The 18,706-nt window shown below is 37.2% G+C and overlaps 1 protein-coding gene and 1 pseudogene across 9 annotated transcripts in view; one reads left to right on the plus strand and one right to left on the minus strand.

The window, feature by feature from the left end:
* The window catches only part of GBF1 (golgi brefeldin A resistant guanine nucleotide exchange factor 1), a 99,016-nt gene that overhangs the window by 40,331 nt on the left and 39,979 nt on the right, over positions 1–18,706 (plus strand). Inside the window, exon 2 of one of the 9 annotated variants that reach the window (XM_016154539.2) lies at positions 16,045–16,105. The exons of the other annotated variants lie outside the window; for them this stretch is intronic. The gene's annotated coding sequence lies outside the window, so the exon portion shown is untranslated. The remainder of the gene's footprint in view (positions 1–16,044; positions 16,106–18,706) is intronic. 9 annotated transcript variants of the gene reach the window in all.
* Positions 750–1,124, minus strand: LOC107515584 (annotated as a pseudogene).

Here is an 18,706-nt window from a genome sequence, read left to right on the forward strand (position 1 = left end):
TGACATGTGAATTATATCAGTAAAGCTGTTAACAAAAAATGCCATCCCCCCAAAAAAAATCATTATACTGATCTGTGATCTTTTAATGGAAGGGGTTGGACTAAAAACTTTTCGGAAGGGGACTGCTTTCAAAATGGGGCTAAATTCTTAAGCAGGGTCCTGAGATCACCTCAAAATGATAGATTATGGAGTATTAAATGACTTTTCAGAACAGTTCCTAGAGTTCATCTACTAAACAAATAACCATCCAGATAGTCATGACATATACATTGGTAATTTTGCAAGGGAGGAGGATAAGAAGCATCATTTAGTCTAAAATAGTGATTCTCAACTGGGCAATTCTGCCTCCCAAGGGTAATCTGGCAATATCTTGAGGCATTTTTGCTTGTCAACACTGGAGACAGGTATGCTACTAGTATCTAGTGGGCAGAGGCCAGGAGGGATGCTGCTAAACACCCTATAGTGCATGGAATATTCTACAACAAAGAATTTTCTGTCTCAAACTCTTTTTAGTGTTGAGGTTGAGAAATCCTGATGTAAAATTTATACTTGTTTTCTTCTAAGAGTTTTATAGTTTTAGCTCTTACATTTAATTTAGGTCTTTGATCCATTTTGAGTTAGTTTTTTATGTGGTGTGAGGTAAGAGTCCAACTTCATTCTTTTTTTTTGTAAGTTCTTAAGTTTATTAATTCTCTCACGAAGTATCTGCACAATCATCGCAGATAAAGTCACTGACAAATCTTTGAACTCTATTTTTTGCCAGCACCAACATCGGCCTTTGCAGTCCTCCTGACTTTCTTCATTCCATTCTTGCAGTCCTCTTGCTGTTTTCTTCAGGTCTTTTTCTTATACAGGCCATGTCTTGCAAGTCTATGTTCAGGTTCATTTTTCTTTGCATAATTCAAGGAATCATAAATAACGCCAAAGCCAGTTATCTTGCCACCACCAAAATGGGTTCTGAATTTAGATGCAGAGATTACATCTGATGTGGTTTTGTACATTTTGGTAAGTTTTTTCTGAATTTCTGTCTTAGGTACTGTTGCCTTCCCAGGATGAAGGACATCAATGACCATTTATTTCTGCTAAAGTAGTCTATTGGTCATGATCTTTCTGGTCTAGATGGTTACTGTTGCTTATGATGGTAGCTGACCCTCAAACAACTAGGGAGGAAAAGAGCCCAACATTATTCTTTTGCACGTGGATATCTAGTTGCCCCAGCATCATTGTTGAAAAGACTATTCTTTACCCATTGGATGGTCTTAGACACCCTTGTCAAAATCGATTGACCATAAATGACCCTGATGTAAAATGACTTTGATATCTATACAGATTTTTCTAGAAAAACAGTATACAACCTCCCTGAAATTTTAGATAATCTTGATGACTATATTAACACAGCTTCAGCTATCAAGATATTTCCATATGGATGCTGCTATACCTGAGTGAAAATACATTAAGAGTTAGGATGTATCTAAGCCTTTTCCTGTCATATATTCAGGCAGCTCATACCATGCAACCTTAGGGTTCCCCAAGCTAAAGTGTTGCATTAAAATTGTGAATGACCCTAATGATCATTTGATTCAACTTTCTACCAAGTACTCTGAATTCTCTCTGACATTCTTGTTGTTTATGATGCATTTTAATATACAAGGCAAGTACCCTCTCAGTGCCTAGCTTTTTCAAAAATTTTCTTAGCTATTCTTATCTGAATGTTTTAAGTACACTATTTTATTTAATTCTCAAGCAAGCCTAAGAGAGTTTTTAAAATCTCCATTTTACAGATGTAGAAACTGAGGCTCAAAGAAGTTTATTTGCCATGGTTGGACCAGAACTGGAATTCGAATCTAGATCTTTTTGATTCCAATGCTACTGCCTTTAAAGAGCATATAACAAAGTCTCCATCTTCACGTAAAACTGAGTTCTAATGGGAATAAAATAACTAAAAAAAATATGCAAACAGAAAAATGGTACATGAGACTTAATTTTAAGCTAATGTATCTTTAGGGGGGAATCTAAACTATATTTAAGATTCATTGACCTTTTGTAGTCTATATTGTGACTCGGAAAGGGAATGTAGACTGTTTTCTGAATACATTGGCTTCTATTTGCTCTGTCACTAAAGAGGTCGCTATAATGGTGGGCCTCATCCTACAGGATTTTGCAAACAAAATTATTGCATGCCAACACCTTGAATACCATATGTGGTTCCAGTTGTAGCATCTAAGAGAGAGAGAGAGAGAGAGAGAGAGAGAGAGAGAGAGAGAGCGCGCGCACAAGAGCGAGAAAGAGTGCGTTGAAAAACATTCAGAGAAGGGTAAAATAAAATGAAGAAGGAACTTTAAGTCTTAGAATATTAGAATTCTGGAATATAATCTTAAAATTGGAAGCAGGTATACGAAAAAGTTCTTCCTTGTGCAGTTGTTAAGTAAAATTAATAAAATTATATATAAGAAGTTGATTTAAGAAGGATTGAGGTTAGACATTTCTAATCTATGGTCTAAGAATGGGATTGAGGGGATTAATAGACATTATATTTGGAATTGTGTATGTATATGTGTGTATGTGGACACACACATATACACACACTTTTCTGGGGAGAAGATCCATACCTTATCAGCATCACAAAGGGACCTATTACATTCTAAATCTCTGTAAACTTGGGTAGATAACTTCACCTTTCTGTGCTCCATTTTCTTTCACCTATAAAATGATGGAGCTATCCTGTGATACTTAGTTTTCTTTCTGGTGTTAAGACTTCCTTTTCTCTATGAATTCACATTCTTGGTTTCACATGCCTGAGGAAGTGTTAGCTAAACTTGGTCACCTCACCGAAATAGTGCCAAGAGGTACCACTCCAGTTGAAGTCCTTTCAACTATGTTTTTCTTGTAAAGGTCATTTCGATAAATTTTTATTAAATGTCTTCATATGCCAGACACTTTTGGGTACTTTATGGAATACAAAGATAATCACATTTAATGAGTGTCAAGTAGGTACTGTTCTGGACAAGTAAAGAGTAAAAGGTGAGCATTCCTGCCAAAAGGATGGAGGTAGGACAGTGTAGAGTTTGGGGAAGAACAAGGAGTCCAGTGGAAGAGGAGGATGATAAGTAGGCTAGATTCATGTTATGGAGGGCCTTAACTGCCAACTAGGTATAATGAAAAGATACCTAACTTGAAATCTGAAGACCTGAGATATACTGGCCTTTGTTATAATTATGTGTGTTGTGTGATCTTGGGTAAGTGACTTAACCTCTCTTGACTTGAATTTCAAACACACACACAACTCACACGAATGGTATGCAAAATAGGCTGGATGAGTACCTGTTTTCCTTACAACTCTAAAATTCTATTATTCTTAATTCAATTAGAAATGAGAAATCATCGAAGGTTTCTGAGCATGAGAATTTTCATCAGCACAATAACTGCTCTTTCTCTGCTTGGATGCTCCTATTTATTAATGTTGCTTCTTCTACCTTTATATGATTGCTCTGGAGGTACTGTCGCTTCAAGTAGTTCTCGATGTGGTCAAGGAGTTGGCCACATTATTATCATTATTAGTTTATATTATCAAAAACGTGGGAATTACCAGGTGTTTGTTTTTGAATCAGATCCTAAGCTAGTCTGGTTTCCTCATGTTATCAGTCACTGACGTGGGAGCTGGACCATATGTCCAGAGTGTGGGCAGCAGGTAAGTGCTGACATTTTGATGGCCACATTATATTTCAGGGATCTATGAGAAGGCCTGTAATGACCATGAAAAGCCAGCCAGGAATCTCCTTGCCATGGACAAATGGGAGAAGTTACTAAGTTTAGCCGACGTTAAGTTATAAATTATTTGACAGGTGAAAAAGGATTTTATTCAGAGGCTATCTAAAATTTCCATTTACTAATCGGACCTATGTGCTATAGGGGTTTTCATCCCTCTTTCCCCACACTTTGTTCCTGTTTTATTGGTAAGATGATTTGTAGCTCTTATTGGGACCTGACACTTTAGTGCTTTCTACTATTCTTAGATGCCAAGGACCTCAGGATGATAGAAGCAGAGGTTGGAACTACTGAATTAAAATTGGAATATAAGCTTAATTGAACTTAAGTTTTATCCAGAGATTGATAGAGACATGTATGAAATACAGTACACTCCTGATTTTTGAGAGGAATATTTCTAGCGATATTCACAAACCACGAAACTTAGCAAACAAAAGTCTACAAGAACTTGTATAAATAATAAGAAAAAGGCAGATTTTCCAACAGAAAAATGAGCAAAAGACTTGAACAGATACCTCACAAAAGAGAATATCCGAATAGTCAGTAAACATAAGAAAAGTTGATCAATTTAAGTCATTAGAGAAATTCAAAGCCACAATGGAATACCGCTATACATATAGCAGAATGACTGCAGTGAGCCAATACTCCTGTACCCTGTGAGCCAGCAATTCCATATCTAAGGATATGCACAAAATTCAAACATACGTTCATCAAAAGACGTGTATGGGAATGTTTATAGCAGTGCTGTTCATAGAAGTCAAAAAAGGGAAACTACCCAAATGTCCATCAGAAATAAAATGGATAAGTAAAATGTGGCATATTCTCACAATGCAATACTATACAGCAAAGAGAATTAGTGAACTACAACGTATTACAACACAAATTAATTTTTTTCAATGTAATATTGAGCAAGGGAGCCAAACACGAAGGAGTCCATACTACGTGATACCATTTCTATATTAAATGCTTTGCATTGATTATTATTAGAAGTCAAGATGATCATTTCCTTTGGAGGAATTGTGACTGGAAGAAGTCATGATAGGGACTTCTGGATCCTGTTAGTATTCTGTTCTTGATCTGGGTGCTGGTTACATGGGTGGTTAAGTTTGTAAAAAATTCATTGAGCTGTTCATTTAATGATGTTATGTATGTTAACAGTTTTTTAAAATGGGGGGAAGGACTTAAATTTGCAGATGATGAGCTGTCAGCCATGGTCACTAGCTAAATAACTTACTGTTACAAATTAGCCTTTGAGCAGGGGTCAAACTTTTGTCTCAGAAAAGTTATTAATTACAATTTGTCTTGGATCTTCAGAGTCACTCTTAAATAGTTGAAATAGTAAATGTTAAACCTTTGCATGCAAGGATATATATTATTTTGGTAATCAATACTGATAAAATGGTCTTTAGGGAAATGAGTGTAAGATCATTAAAAGGAAACGGCAAGAGGAGTTCTACTATTTCCCCTTGATAATACTGATTTTCTCCCTGTCAGAGTCAGGTTCCACAGATTGTAAATATGAAGTTCACTTTTTCTCTTTTGGCAGTTCAGTTTGTGGCTTTTCTTAGCTTTGCCTCACTATCCTCATTCATAGGGAAGATATTACTTGCCTGCCTTCCATGGCTGATAAGCAGCTCTAGTACACTATATTTGTTCAGATTAGGTTGCTTTTTTCTTTCTTTTGAGAATTTTTGGTCTTTCTAGTTATGATTTTTATGTGTCCTTGTTTTTGAACTTGGAACAGGATTCATTATTAGTTGAATGAAAAGTAAGATATATTTTGTCCACTTGAATTTTCTCCCTATTCTAGATCTGCGGTCATTAAGCTTTAATTAGAAGCTACTTTAGTGATGCTGAGTTAGGCTTAAAAACATCCTTCAATTCTAGTTTAATTTATTCTGTGTTTCTAGGTTATAGAAAAATCTCATTTTATGATTCTTAGTTATTTGTATAATTTTGGAAAATATGACCACCTATGTTTTAAATATATAGGCCTTGTCTTTTCTATTGAGCCTAAAGAGCTGTGTTGGATATTGTTAAACTGGAAAGAGTCCATGTGGATAGTTATGGGATTTAGGTGAATTCGTAATTGGCAGAAGTGGTGAATTGGAAAAGCGATGAGGGTACACATATTTCTCATTCAAGTCAAGTCTTTTCTTACTGTTTGATGTCAGAGTAAAAAGTGTCAGTAGCTTGAAAAGGCACAAGCATCTTGACAGAGTAGAAAAAGTGGTGTCTTGTGTTCTATTGACCAAGAGGAAGTTATATTTTCAAACTAGCTTCCTGAGATGAAATTGAAGTCTTACATGTGCCCTGCTTATTATTCTTAGCCCTGATTTTAGTTTTTCAGATCTTTTCTGTTAAATATGATATATTAGCATTGAATATTTCAAAGTCTGCCATGCCTATTTTGGTTGTGATTCCTATTAATCTGTGTTAGATTTCTGGTCTTTGTTAGGTCATTTCTACTACTGGCATCCCCTAAAACAGAGGCATACATGCATGGTTGTATTCTGATAAGTATAAACACTAGGTTTTTTGTTGTTGTTGTTGTGTTGTTGTCTTTTTTTCCTGGCATTGATAGAAAACCTTGTGGTAGTTTTAACCTAGGGGAGATTTGGGTTTTGCAGGTAACTGTGTGGAATTGGTCAGTTTGTAGACTCTATACCAAGACTATTCTTTATCAGCCTCAAGCCGTAGGGGTTGAGGAAGGGGTTGATTTTCTATTTATTAGAGGTGACATGAGCAGTGGGGCAGTGGCAAAGAGGCCATGTTGCTCTTGCTAAATATACATCCCTGACAGTTGGATAATAGGTTCCAGGAAGTTCAGTGGAAAATTAAAACAAAGCAACATTTATAGCTGATTGAACTTGAAAAGCCATTTTGGTATTGAATGGCAAATATGTAGACTTCAGCATTCCTGGAGCCTGATGCATCCTGCTGGATGGCCCTGTTCCTGTGTACATGATAGCCTGGGGACTCAGCATTGTGCAGGATGCTCTCTTTTAGAGTATTTTGAGGAAAGAAAGTTTGCTGCTGCTTACAGAAGTCTCCTTCTCATAGACTTATGCAGTACAGATTCCTTATGTCTTGGGAGCATCTTTCATGTAATGGTTGGAGGACTTATTTGTTAGAAGGACAGGAATGTCTGGCAAGAGACAGAGGAGCTTTTAAGTACTATAAATACTCCTAAGCATTCTGTATTGGGGCTGAAGCTCTAAGCAGATTGCTGTGGTGTATATACATGATCTTAGCATAGTAACACTTCTGATTAATGTTTTTAGCTGTCATGAGGCCACTGGCTTGAGGCTTAGGTTGGGCTGATTGGCTGAAAAGCAGACTTTGGACTCCAGGGTATGGTTAATTTTCTTGGAAGAGAGACTGCAGGCAATGGGAAGATGAAGAAATACAGGGAATGTAGGTAGAGAGAAAGAATTAAGCCTTTTGTAACTATCAAGAAAAGTTGCTGCATATATCCGTCTTTTTCTCCAAGATGATCTCATGCTGCTATTCCAATGTATCTCTTATGGAGAATGAGGTTTGGGTGTCTGATGGGAGCTTATGAGCTTTGGTTTAGTAAGGGTGATGAGGGAGCCCCTGTCACTTAACCCCGTCAATCCCTTGAGAACTTCATTGATAACCATCCTGGCTTAGGTATCAGGAAAACATGAACTGTGGATATGGGTCTAATTTTCTTCTGTTCCCACTCAAATAAACTATCTATAGAACCAACCATTTCTGTGCCCTGTGCATTTATTCAAAGTTGAACTACTCCAGTGATACAGAGTTTATAGTTTCCCTCGTTTATCAGGGCATTTTCCCAGAAGTGAGAGTTTTGTCCCTTTGCATCTTAACTGGAAAACAGAGATCCAGCCTTAACAATTCCCTCAGCTCCTCCTTTACTTATTGAAGAACTTGAGTGGACCTTACTTTTAGACATGATTCCTTTTTATGATGGAATGTTTATAAACTTAGAAAATCTTAAATTTCTCTCTGCCCTCACTCAGCTATGGAGGTGCGGCATAATGCACTTAATGGGTCTCTTTCCTTCTCAGCTGCAGCCATGACAGCTCTATGCTTAAGTGCTCTATGCTTAAGTGCTTAGCAAGCATTTATAAACTTCACATAACCTGACCTCAGGCCCTCAGTTCACTTATATATTAATGCTATTGAAGTTCAGCTTTTAGCTCAATTACCTTTGTGGGAAGGGGCCTAACTCTTCTAGTTGGCAGTCTCATTCATTGCAGGAGAATCTTGGCGACTGATCCACTGTTGTCTGTGCAGTTTAAAGGGTCTTTAGTCGGAGTACACCCATACTTTTGGAGTTCTAGACTATGAAGCTGTGATTCTGCAAGGTAGAAAGAGCTGTTTCAGTTTGGTTTCTCCAGCAGAAACAACTCTGCTTATGAAACTCTGCTTCAGGTATTTTCCTCAAGTGCTTACAGAGTCATTGAGGAAGAACAGGTTTCCAGTGAATTGAGTTTAATTGTGACCTGTTGCTTTGTCTGTCTACATCTCACACTGACACCATTAGTTTGCTTCCTAAGCCAGTTAAAACAAAGGTGTACCTCATACTATGGAGATCTGAGGCTTGGCTTGGCTTATTTTGGTCGTCTCCTAACGGTGGAATTAGGGCCAAGGCATAAAAAAATGCTGGTTCCTATAGTGTCTTGTGGATATAGTTCTTCCTAGTCAGTGCTTACTTTGTCAGGACCAAGAAAGTAGTTCTGAATGTGCATTCCAGAGGCCTACGCAAGGGTAGCATACTGTGGGTGTTAATGAAGAGGAATTGTGCCTCTGGGTAAAGGAAAGATTTCATGACTTGAAAGCGGGCTTCTTGTATTATGGAGACTAGGTTATTTTCCTAGTTTTAGGGAAGTGACACTACAAGAAGTTTTATGTTCTTCTGAGTACACACAAGTGCAAACTGTAGTTAGTACTCTTCTTTTCCTGAAATAAGAAAGTGATTTATGAGGTGTGGGCCCTTATGTGAAAGAAAACAAAACCGGCCACTGTGTGGGCCTGCAAAATTCTTGTGCCATCTCGGTGGTGTGGGTTACAGGAGGAAAAGATGGAGAGGGCTAGCTGGCCCTCCCTTGCTGGTGCTCAGCTGCCCCAAATACTTGTAATATTGTGGGTTATTTATGAGCTCGTCTGGGCTAGGATTCACTACCCTACACCCTGGTAGGTGAAGATTTGCAGGCAGAATGTAGAAGCCCTCATTAATCTTCCTGGTCTTATTGAGGATTTCTTTCCAGCCGGAGCTCCTGTTGGAGAATGAACTGGCCTTTCCCACTGAACTGCAACGGCTCAGATTAATATTAATCCCTTTAATGCTGCAGTTCATGATATAGTCATTAGGTGACTTGGAAATAATCCTGTCCACCTAACTAGTGTGATTTATTAAATACACATGGAGATCGAGTCTGAATACAGCCAGGCAGAATCAGCAGCAAATAAATACCTCTGTGTATCTGTATTAATGCTGGTTGATTGGGATACAATTGCAGGCTGGGCTGGGGAGAAACAAGGGCAAAAGGAGGCTGAGCTCTCTAATCAACAGCATTTGCCCAACCCTAGCTTTTAATTTAAGTAGCAAAAACTATAAAAACACTAAAGACATAGACTCAAACTAAGGAGGAAGAAATCTGTAAACATATGAATTATTTGAATGACTTCCTGCCTATACTTTTTCTTTTAGGTTTAAGAGTAACTATTGAAATAGAACTTGCTCTGTGACTTGACTTGCTTATATTCTGAGTTCTTAACAGTAGACACCCTAAGGCAGGGCACTGGGTGCACTGGTCTATCTCCTCTCCTAGCTTCAGGGCTTAAATTTTTCTTTTTGAAAGGGGCAAGGAGGTAGAGCAGCCAAGTCTGCCAGATAACAGCTCTCTTCTTTGATATCCTTGCCCAAGCTAGCAGAAGCAAAATTTCTTTTGTAAATATTGAGATTTATCATTTTCCTTTCTCAAACCTCCTTTTCTTTTCCGTCTTTGCTCTTTTAGCAGAGATGGCATTAATATGAAAAACATATACCTAGCTGGCTTCATTTAATCAGGCAAGCCTGACATTTGTGAAACCTCTCATTAACATTTTCCCCAAAGAGCACAAAATGGCCTCTCTTCCATCTCCCTTCCAATACAACCACCTCAAAGTTTAGGCTGCTTTCCATCACCATTGGCAGGGTGTTCTCAGAGATGTTACTTCTCTAAACTCTCATTCTTGGCCAACAGCCATTGGTCACATATGGGGAGACCTTCTGTTCAGGTGCTGCTCTATTCCTTGTAAACATTACTTTTTACCAATTTTTCCTGGAAATGACAAGAAGTCTTTGATAGGAATATTGGGGTGTGGTTTTCTTTAATACTTCCCTGTGATTTTTTTTAACTAATTCAGAAACACTACTATGCTCATGGCCCTCAAATAGACACTGTAGTTAATACAAAAGTAAAGAATCTTTGTCCCTCTCTGCCTTCTAGGAGCTTACAGACTACAATTAGCTATTCCATAAACCAGAATATGCTATACTAAAGCAATAGCACTCTAGAAGTACTGAGAAAGAAGGAAGAGATTAATTCTGGTAGCAAGAAATCAAGGGTAGTCATTTTTTCTGAAATAAAGAAAGTGAACAGTGAGAGAGCCAGGCCTAGATTCTTGGGAATATTGGTTTTGTTAGTGCATTTAAAGCAGAGACCTTGTGTGCCCTGAACCAATGGATAAGAACTAACGCGGAATAGGGATCTTGATACATCATGGTGGCAATAGTGCTTCCTATTTTTACTGCAAGATGAGCAGTGGTAATCCTCTCCATTGTTTATACTCCTCAGTTTCCACTTTCTTTTAAAGTAGCCTACCAATTCAGATCCAAATGAAGACAATAGTCTCTTGTCAGTTACATTAAGTCTATAACCTTTGCTCAGCTCTACCCCTCTAGTTTTTGACTGAGTATAGTTTAGTTGAGGGCATGGCCTGTTTACACTTTGAGGTAATATCCTCCTCCCTTCCCCTTTCATCATACTCTGTCTCATGCCAGTATTAGTGACTATTCAACAAGCCTTAGGAACTGAACCACCATTTAGGTCCTATGTGAGTTACACATGTAAAACTGTTCTAGTTAACAAGTAGGAACAGTTGGCATGCCTAACCAAAATCGTAGTCATTAAATTCAGAGCTTTATAGTCATTTCCAGTTTCCATCCTTTTAGATAGATAGATGGATAGATAGACAGACAGAAAAAGTGATAAATTAAGACCCAGAAAATTTTAAGTTGGCCATGGTCAACTTTGCTTGGTGCATATTTAATATTTATAAGACGATTACAGTAAAAGTCATTGTTAGCTATTCATAAACAACAAAATCAATATTCATGTTAAGTTTTGGGTGACAGTTTTACTAAAACTTAGTGATAATATTCTACGAAACTTTGTGATTAGGCTGCTTAATCCTCCCTTTTTTCCAGCTAGCTTTTAAAAATATTAAAAATAATTTTCAGTAATTATAAATAATATAATATCCCATGTAGAAAAATTTGGAAGATACAGAGGAGTATAAAGAGATGGAAATAAAAACCATATATAGTCCAGTCACCTGGAAATAATACTATTTTATCTTTTCTCGTGAACATACACAACAACACCCTATATCAAAATTGGGATCATATTCTATATGTTTTTGCTTTTTGGTTTTTCTTTTATCATATATCATGGGAATTGTCCCACATCACTACATATTTTTAGAAAATAAGAGCTAATGATATTTCTTGTATGTTTCAAAATTTATTTAGTTTCCTGACATTGGTTATTTAGATTATTTCCAGTTTTTCAATATTATAAGCAATGTAGTTTAACTATCTTTGTATAGAATTCTTTGCCTATTACTTTTACTTCTTTATGGTAGATTCTTTTTATTCTTTTTATTTCTATTTAGGTAATGCATAGTTTTAAAAGTCAAATAGTGCTATAAGGCAAATAACCCAAGCCCTCACTCCCTCACCTTTTAAAGTCCTCCTCCCTAAACTTTTTTAGCCGTTTGTGCAGGTTTTTACTTTTATCTCTCAAAATAATATGCTGGTACCACCTTTTTTAAAAAAATAGCATTTTTATATCTGAAGCAATATCTTTTGACTTCCTACTCCTAGATGGAGAGAAAACTCTTATATTCCCATTTTCCTTCCTCCATTCTCCCAGTATAGTTATTTCTCCGATTGGTAAAATCAATACTCAGTCTTTACCTTATTAAGATCTTAAGTATTCTTCCCTACGAAGTCAAGTATTCCTCCCTTTTTAAAAAAATATATTTGGTTTTCTGTTACTATCACTATTTCTTCTCAAGCTCTACATGTAGTTTTTAAAACTCTTCGAATTGTTTTCTCTACCACATGGTCAGACACACAGCTCTTTTTTCAGTTTTTATCTCTTCCTGGAGACATCCTTCTCAGAGCCTCCTATCCTCTTCTATTCTGCATTGTTGCTCTCTAGGCATCAGGTGCTGCTGTCATTCTGGAACGTCCCTTCACTTTCTTTGGATTCCTTTTTCCTGGATCCTGTGTCCATGTCTTTCTTGGTTTACTTTCTCATTTTTGCTTAAGAAAAATCATCCAAAGTCTTCTTGGAAAGGACACCTGTGAAATATATGTTTTTTGACCCTACATATCTGCAACGTTTTATTTTATATTGACTTTTGATTGAAAATTTGATAGGATATAGAATTCCAGTTTGGAAATTATTTTAATTCAAAATATGGTGGCTTTGCTTCTTTGTCTTATTTTCGGTGTTGATGTTGAGTGATCTGGTGCCATATTGATTCTCAGTTCTTTGTATTTAACCTAGTTTTTTCTATAGTCTCTTTGTTCCTAGTGTTCTAAAACACTTGGTGTGGGTCTCTTTTTATTCATTATGCTAGTTTCTTAGTGAAGGTTCTTTTGATCTAGAAAATCATATCATTTGACTTTGTGAGATGATTTTATATTAATTAGTTCTTCAGTAATTTTCCCTTCCAATTTTTCGTGTTCTCTAAACTGGTCTTCCTATTTTCTCACCCTCCAGCCAGTGCTTCCATTCAGAGCTCGATTTTCATTGGTGCTTCCTCCAAAGACACTCACCCACTATTCAGCCTTTTCAGCTCTGCTTCCATACCCTTTTCTTATGCTAAGAATATGTTGATGAATCTCATTCACTACATTCTCCTCACCTCCAGTCACTTTATTCTACCAATTATAAATTTCAGCTTTTATATTTAACTTGAACACTCTTAGCACCTTGCACTTCTTCATAATACTTGTGTGAGCCCTTGCCTAGTGTTCTCTTCCACTACACAGGAAACTCCGTGAAAATGAGGATTGCATTGCACTGTTTACCACTATATTTCTATTATCTAGCCCAGCTGCTGGCATAATATTTTTTTAGTGAATTAATTAGTATCTTCTTTTTATCAAACGGAATTTATTTTGCTCAGGAGAATGCAGTAGGAATTTGCCCCCTAATAATTAATCATATGTTACAGGACTATTTAATGAATATTCTTTTATTATATATCATATACTACATATTGTCCTGCCTATTCTTTTGCTAGTAATATACTTTCTGTACTGTAAACTTTCTGTCATTAGTTGTTTTAAAAAATATTCTGGCTATCCTTAACTAAGGTATTCTTTCACATGAAGTACAAAGTCACTCAAGTTATTTTTTAAATTTCTATTGGGATTTTAATTCAAAAACATAAGTTAATATGGAGAGAATTGACAGTTTCATAATATATTTGGCCTCCCTATCCAGAACATTTGAAAGCTTCTCCATTTATTCAAGATTTCTTTTGTGACTCTAGTAAAACTTGTTGGTTTTTCTTTTCCTCATTGATATGTCATAAATTTCTTAAGTTTATTCTTAGATATTTTTTATTTTCAATTGCTAATGGGAATGGGACTCCCCCCTCTGCATTATAATTTCCTCTTATTTTAACTAAAACTGAATAGATTCTCCTGTATTTCTGCAATACAGTGTATGTTATATGCCCAGGACATAAGAACTACTAGCTTCATTTTCAGTTATCTATTGCTATATCACAAACTACTCCAAAAAACCTGTGGCTTAAAACCATTTTATTATATCTTACAAGTCTATGGGTTGACTAGGGCTCAGCTGAGCAGTTCTTCTGTTGGTCACACTTAGGGTCTCCTGTAGTTGCAGTCAGATATGGCTGTGGCATGGATGTCTGGTACCATGTGGCTTCTTTTGAAGTGATACCTGAGTCTCCAGGGCTTTTCTTCATGACCCCTCTCCCCCACAGGGTAGCTTAGACTTTGTACATGGTAGTTCATTCATATCTACAAAATGGAAGAAATAGAAACTTCAAAACCTTTTTAGTACCTGGCTGTGAAAGACCCAGATTGTCACTTTCTTTACATAGTATCTCTCAAAGCAGTCAGACCAGATTCAAGGGGAGCCCACATATGCTCCACATTGGAGGAGAGGCATATTAGGAGTGGTTTTATATGGGGCTGATTTTAGAGACTAATTATCATAATGGCATTTGTTCCTTTGTCCTTCTTCCTTTTCTCCCTTCTTTTATACCAGGCAGCTCCCTTAGATTCTTAGGTTCCCAGTCAAGTTCTAGTACCAGATCACTGTATTCAGTCTTATAAGGAGGAATCTGATTGAGGGGAGGTAGCAGAGGTAAAAAAAAAAAATTTAAATTTAAAAAATAAAAAAATTAATGTTTCCAGCTTCTCATTTGCTCTTCTCAGTGAGGTGTAACTCTTATGGACAGAAATACAGAGTTAACTTGAACATAAAATACCGGACAAAGGGACAGGTGTAAATTGACCATGTTCTCCTGAATTCTGCCTACTCTCTAGGAAGGACAGCCTCCTTCCCCTTTTCTTCCCAACAGAAGTCCAACTCCTTCCCTCATTATGGCTTATCATAAGAGTTCCCTCCTATGTTGTTGCAAGTAGAAATGAAAAAGTCATATTCCTTTTCCTTTTTCACGTAGTACTTCTTCCTGCCCTGGTTTTTCTAACCTCTGGCTTAAATATGCACCAAGCAAAGATGTATAGCCTTCCTCCCCTTCTCCCCCTCAGCGTAGTCTGAAGGAAGGCAGCAGGTGATGGAGTGTATAATGGATGGGGGTATTAGAAGGAGAAGGAATCTTTTCTCACACGCTGTGGATGTTGCTCAACAGAACGGGTGTGAAATTTAGTCAGAGCCACAAGCATGTGTTTCAATTTTCCAGGGAATTTCCTCTTCCTAACTGTAGGTTTAACCCTTTCTTCTGTGTAGTTCCAAAGGCTGTTGGAGATAATATGCAATGAGTTATCTGCAAGAAGAAGAACACATTAGGATTTTACAGAGCCCCTTTGAGATCTAGGCTCTCCAGCTTATTTCCTGCCAAATGGTTGTGGGAAAAGCTTAACTTTGGAATTGGATAAACCTACGTTCAAATCTCATCACTACCACTGGGTAGTCCTGGGCAGTTACTTGACCTATTTGTACCTCCATTTTCCATCTGTAAAATGGAGATTAAAACTTGTCTTATAAGGTCCTTGTGAAGATGAAATGAAATGATGTGTGCAAGGTACCTAGTATATTGCATACCTTGCACGTAGTAAGCACTTGGTATACATTTGTTTTCTTCTCTAGTCTTCCCACTGGATTTTGAGGGTATCTACTCTTCTTTTATCTTGTGCCATCTTGAGTTTGCCATGTAAGCAGCTTCTCACATCTTAGATTTATTGCTATTCTCCCTGAATCTAACTATGTAGGTGTGTTAGAGGAAGAAATCTTCCCATATGATATGCAGAATTCCTCTGGAGGGCTTCCTTAAGCTAAAGGGTGAGTCTCTGTTATAGTGCTGAGAAGGATTATGAGACTTTCTTCTCCATCTGATCCTGGAGGCCACATGAACTAGCTCTACAGTGGTAGAACCAAAATGAAACATAGAGGTTATCTAGTCCATATTATAGAGAAAGAAAATGGCTTAGAGGTCATGACTTTGCAAGGCCCCATGACAGCATAGTGACAGTTCTGGAATTAGAGCTCTGATTTTTCTATTACTATGGTTCTGATTTAATTTTGTGGAAGGCTGTCTGAGTTCTAAATCCTCAGGGCCTAGCTTTTGTTATATGTGAACTTTCTCCTAAATTGGAACCCCGATTATACTATTAGCAATGTGGAAGTAAACACTGTTGAAGACATTTCAGTGATACTTCTTTGGGGAGCAGCAGGGCTCCATTGAGGGTATATATCAGTTACCACCTGCAAATCTCTTCTTTCCCCAAAGGTTGCCCAAGTGGCACTGAGGTGGCAGCTCAGCTGGCTGTTGAGCCTCTGCTCCCAGAATGGTGAGTTGGGAAGCAAATTTGTTTCTTCTATTCTATATCTTTATTCTCCAAATAATGCTAAGTATGGGAGGCTCACCACAAGCCCCCAGCTCTTTTATTTTTTAAAAAAATTGAGGTATAATTAACACAATAAAATGCACAGACTGTAGGTGTTCAGTTGATAAATTTTTGATAATGGTATAAACCAATGTAAGTACCATAGAAAAAAGATATAGAACATTTTCATCACCCATAGAACGTTTCTGCATGTCCTCTTTAAGTTACCCCACACACAAATATACAAAACCATTTTCTGTGTTCTGTTATGTTCGATTAGTTTTGTTTTAGATTTCAAATAAGTGGGATCATATAGAATATGCTTTTTCATATCTAGCTTTTTATCATTTAGCATGTTTTTGGAATTTATCCATGTTGTTGCATGTATCATTATTTCTTTTTGTTTTGATTTGTGTTACTAAGTAGTATTCAATTGTATGGATAAACTGTAAGAGAATTTACTCATTCTTTTCCTGACGGATATTTGGATTGTTTGCATTTTTTTTTTTTGTCTGTTATGAATAGACTCCTATGAACCTTCTTATACAAATCTTTTTGTGAGTGTATGTTTTAGTTTTTCTTGGATAAATACTTAAGAGTGAAATTGTTGATCGTAGGGTAGATGTGTGTTTAAGCTTTAAAAGAAACAGTTCTTTAAAATGACATTACCCCACAGTCTATCTTTTCCTTCCCTTAGAGGTTAGGCTCTTTAAGTTGAGGATTCGGCAGAAGAAGAGAACCCACATCATCAGGATTCCTGCTGCCAGAGCACAGTGGCCTGAATAAAACCCTTAAAAAGCTGAAACAGGTGTTGGAAACCCTATTCCAACCTCCTAATTTGATGCCAGTCCCCTGAGATGCTGGGAGCAGAATTCAGACCTAATCTAATAGAAGCTGGACTTCTATAGGACATGGCTACATAGTAGTGTATATACTGTGACTTGGTACATTTGAAGCAGGTAAATGAACATCTTCATGTAGGAGAGGGGGCCTTCAGTAGCCCAAATGCTTCTTGAGCATGGAGCAGTTAGTCTTGAGTGCCAGATGAAAGCTCCTCCCCACTCTTGCTTCATACCTCCACCTTTTCTCCTTGAAGCTGTGTGTAGTAGAAGTCAGCACTTCCCTTAATGACATTAATATTGCCAAGGACTTTAAGCCAAGTAGGATTTGGTATCCTGTGTGTCAAATATAATGGGAGGTAAATTATGCCTTGGTAAATTCTTTCTCATTTTTAATACCTCAATCTTACCTCAGCTTTGGGGAACGAATTCTGTGGGGCCAAAAGTTAAAGCAAGAAACTATAAAGGTTAGGGTATGGGCTCCTAAAGCCAAATTTTGACTTAATGTACCAAAGCAGTAGTTTCTCTAACCATGCTCAGTGGGGTTGAAATTGATAGAAATGTGATCTGTCTTTAGTGGGCTGCTTCAAATGAATATTTCAAAAGACTAGGTTCTAATGCCAAATCTTTTCTAATATTGATTAGAAGAAATAGGCTCCCCATGCCAGTCTAGCCTTTTTACAAACCCTTGAGGGAAAAGGGTGTTTCTGAATTCAGGTTCATCTTCATAGGTGGTTATTCCTTTAAACCTAATCTGGATATCTTCAGACTTTAGTCTTGAAAGGCAGAGCTTAGTATTGGTCAGTGTCATGTGGATGCCATTCTTGGTATAAATAGGCTAAGATTTGTAGATTAAGATTCTTGCAATACCTTTTTTCTTTTTAGTTATTTTATAGTAAAGTTGACTTTTTTTAGTATACAGTTCTATGAATTTTAAAACATACATAGATCCCTGTAACCACTGTGGCAATCAGGATACAGAACAGTTTTACTGCCCCAGAAAACTCCTGTTATCCTGTTATAGGCACAACCTCCCCCACCTCTAACCCATCATCCACTGATCTATTCTTTAGCACCATAGTTGTATCAAGGTCTTATACATGGATCATACAGTCGGCAACCTTTTAAGATTGGCTTCTTTCACTCAGCATGATGCCTTTGCCATTCATCCCTATAGCCTGTTGCTAGGTAGTATTCCTTTGCATGCATGTACCATAGTTTGTTTATCCATTTCCTAGTTGAAGGACATTTGGCTTCTTCAGCTTGGGGCAGTTTTGAATAAAACTGCTATAAACGTTTGTGTACAGGCCTTTGTGTAAAGAACACTGGTATCTCCGTGCGGTTTAAATGTGCATTCTCTAAAGGCTAGTGACAGTGAACTTTTTGGTGTGCTTATTTGCCATTCTTGTATCCTTTCTGGTGATGTGTCTGTTGGAGTCTTTTACTCATTTTTGATTAAATTGTTTCCTTAGGTGTGTTTAGAGACTTCTTTATGTATTCTGGATTCGAGTGCTTTATGGGCAATACAATTATTTACAAATACTCCTCTCAGTCTTTAGCTTGCTTGTCTTTGCAATCTCTTAACAGTCACCTCTCATTGAGCAGATGTTTTTACTTTTGGCAAAGTCCAGTACGTCAGTTTTCTTCTTTTGTGCATTGTGCTTTCCGTGTCATATCTTAAGTACTCTTTGCCCAATCCCAGGTCACAGAGATTTTTTTTCCTTTT

This window comes from Rousettus aegyptiacus, unplaced genomic scaffold (genome assembly GCF_014176215.1).
Source record: "Rousettus aegyptiacus isolate mRouAeg1 unplaced genomic scaffold, mRouAeg1.p scaffold_m13_p_6, whole genome shotgun sequence".
NCBI classification, from domain to species: domain Eukaryota; kingdom Metazoa; phylum Chordata; class Mammalia; order Chiroptera; family Pteropodidae; genus Rousettus; species Rousettus aegyptiacus.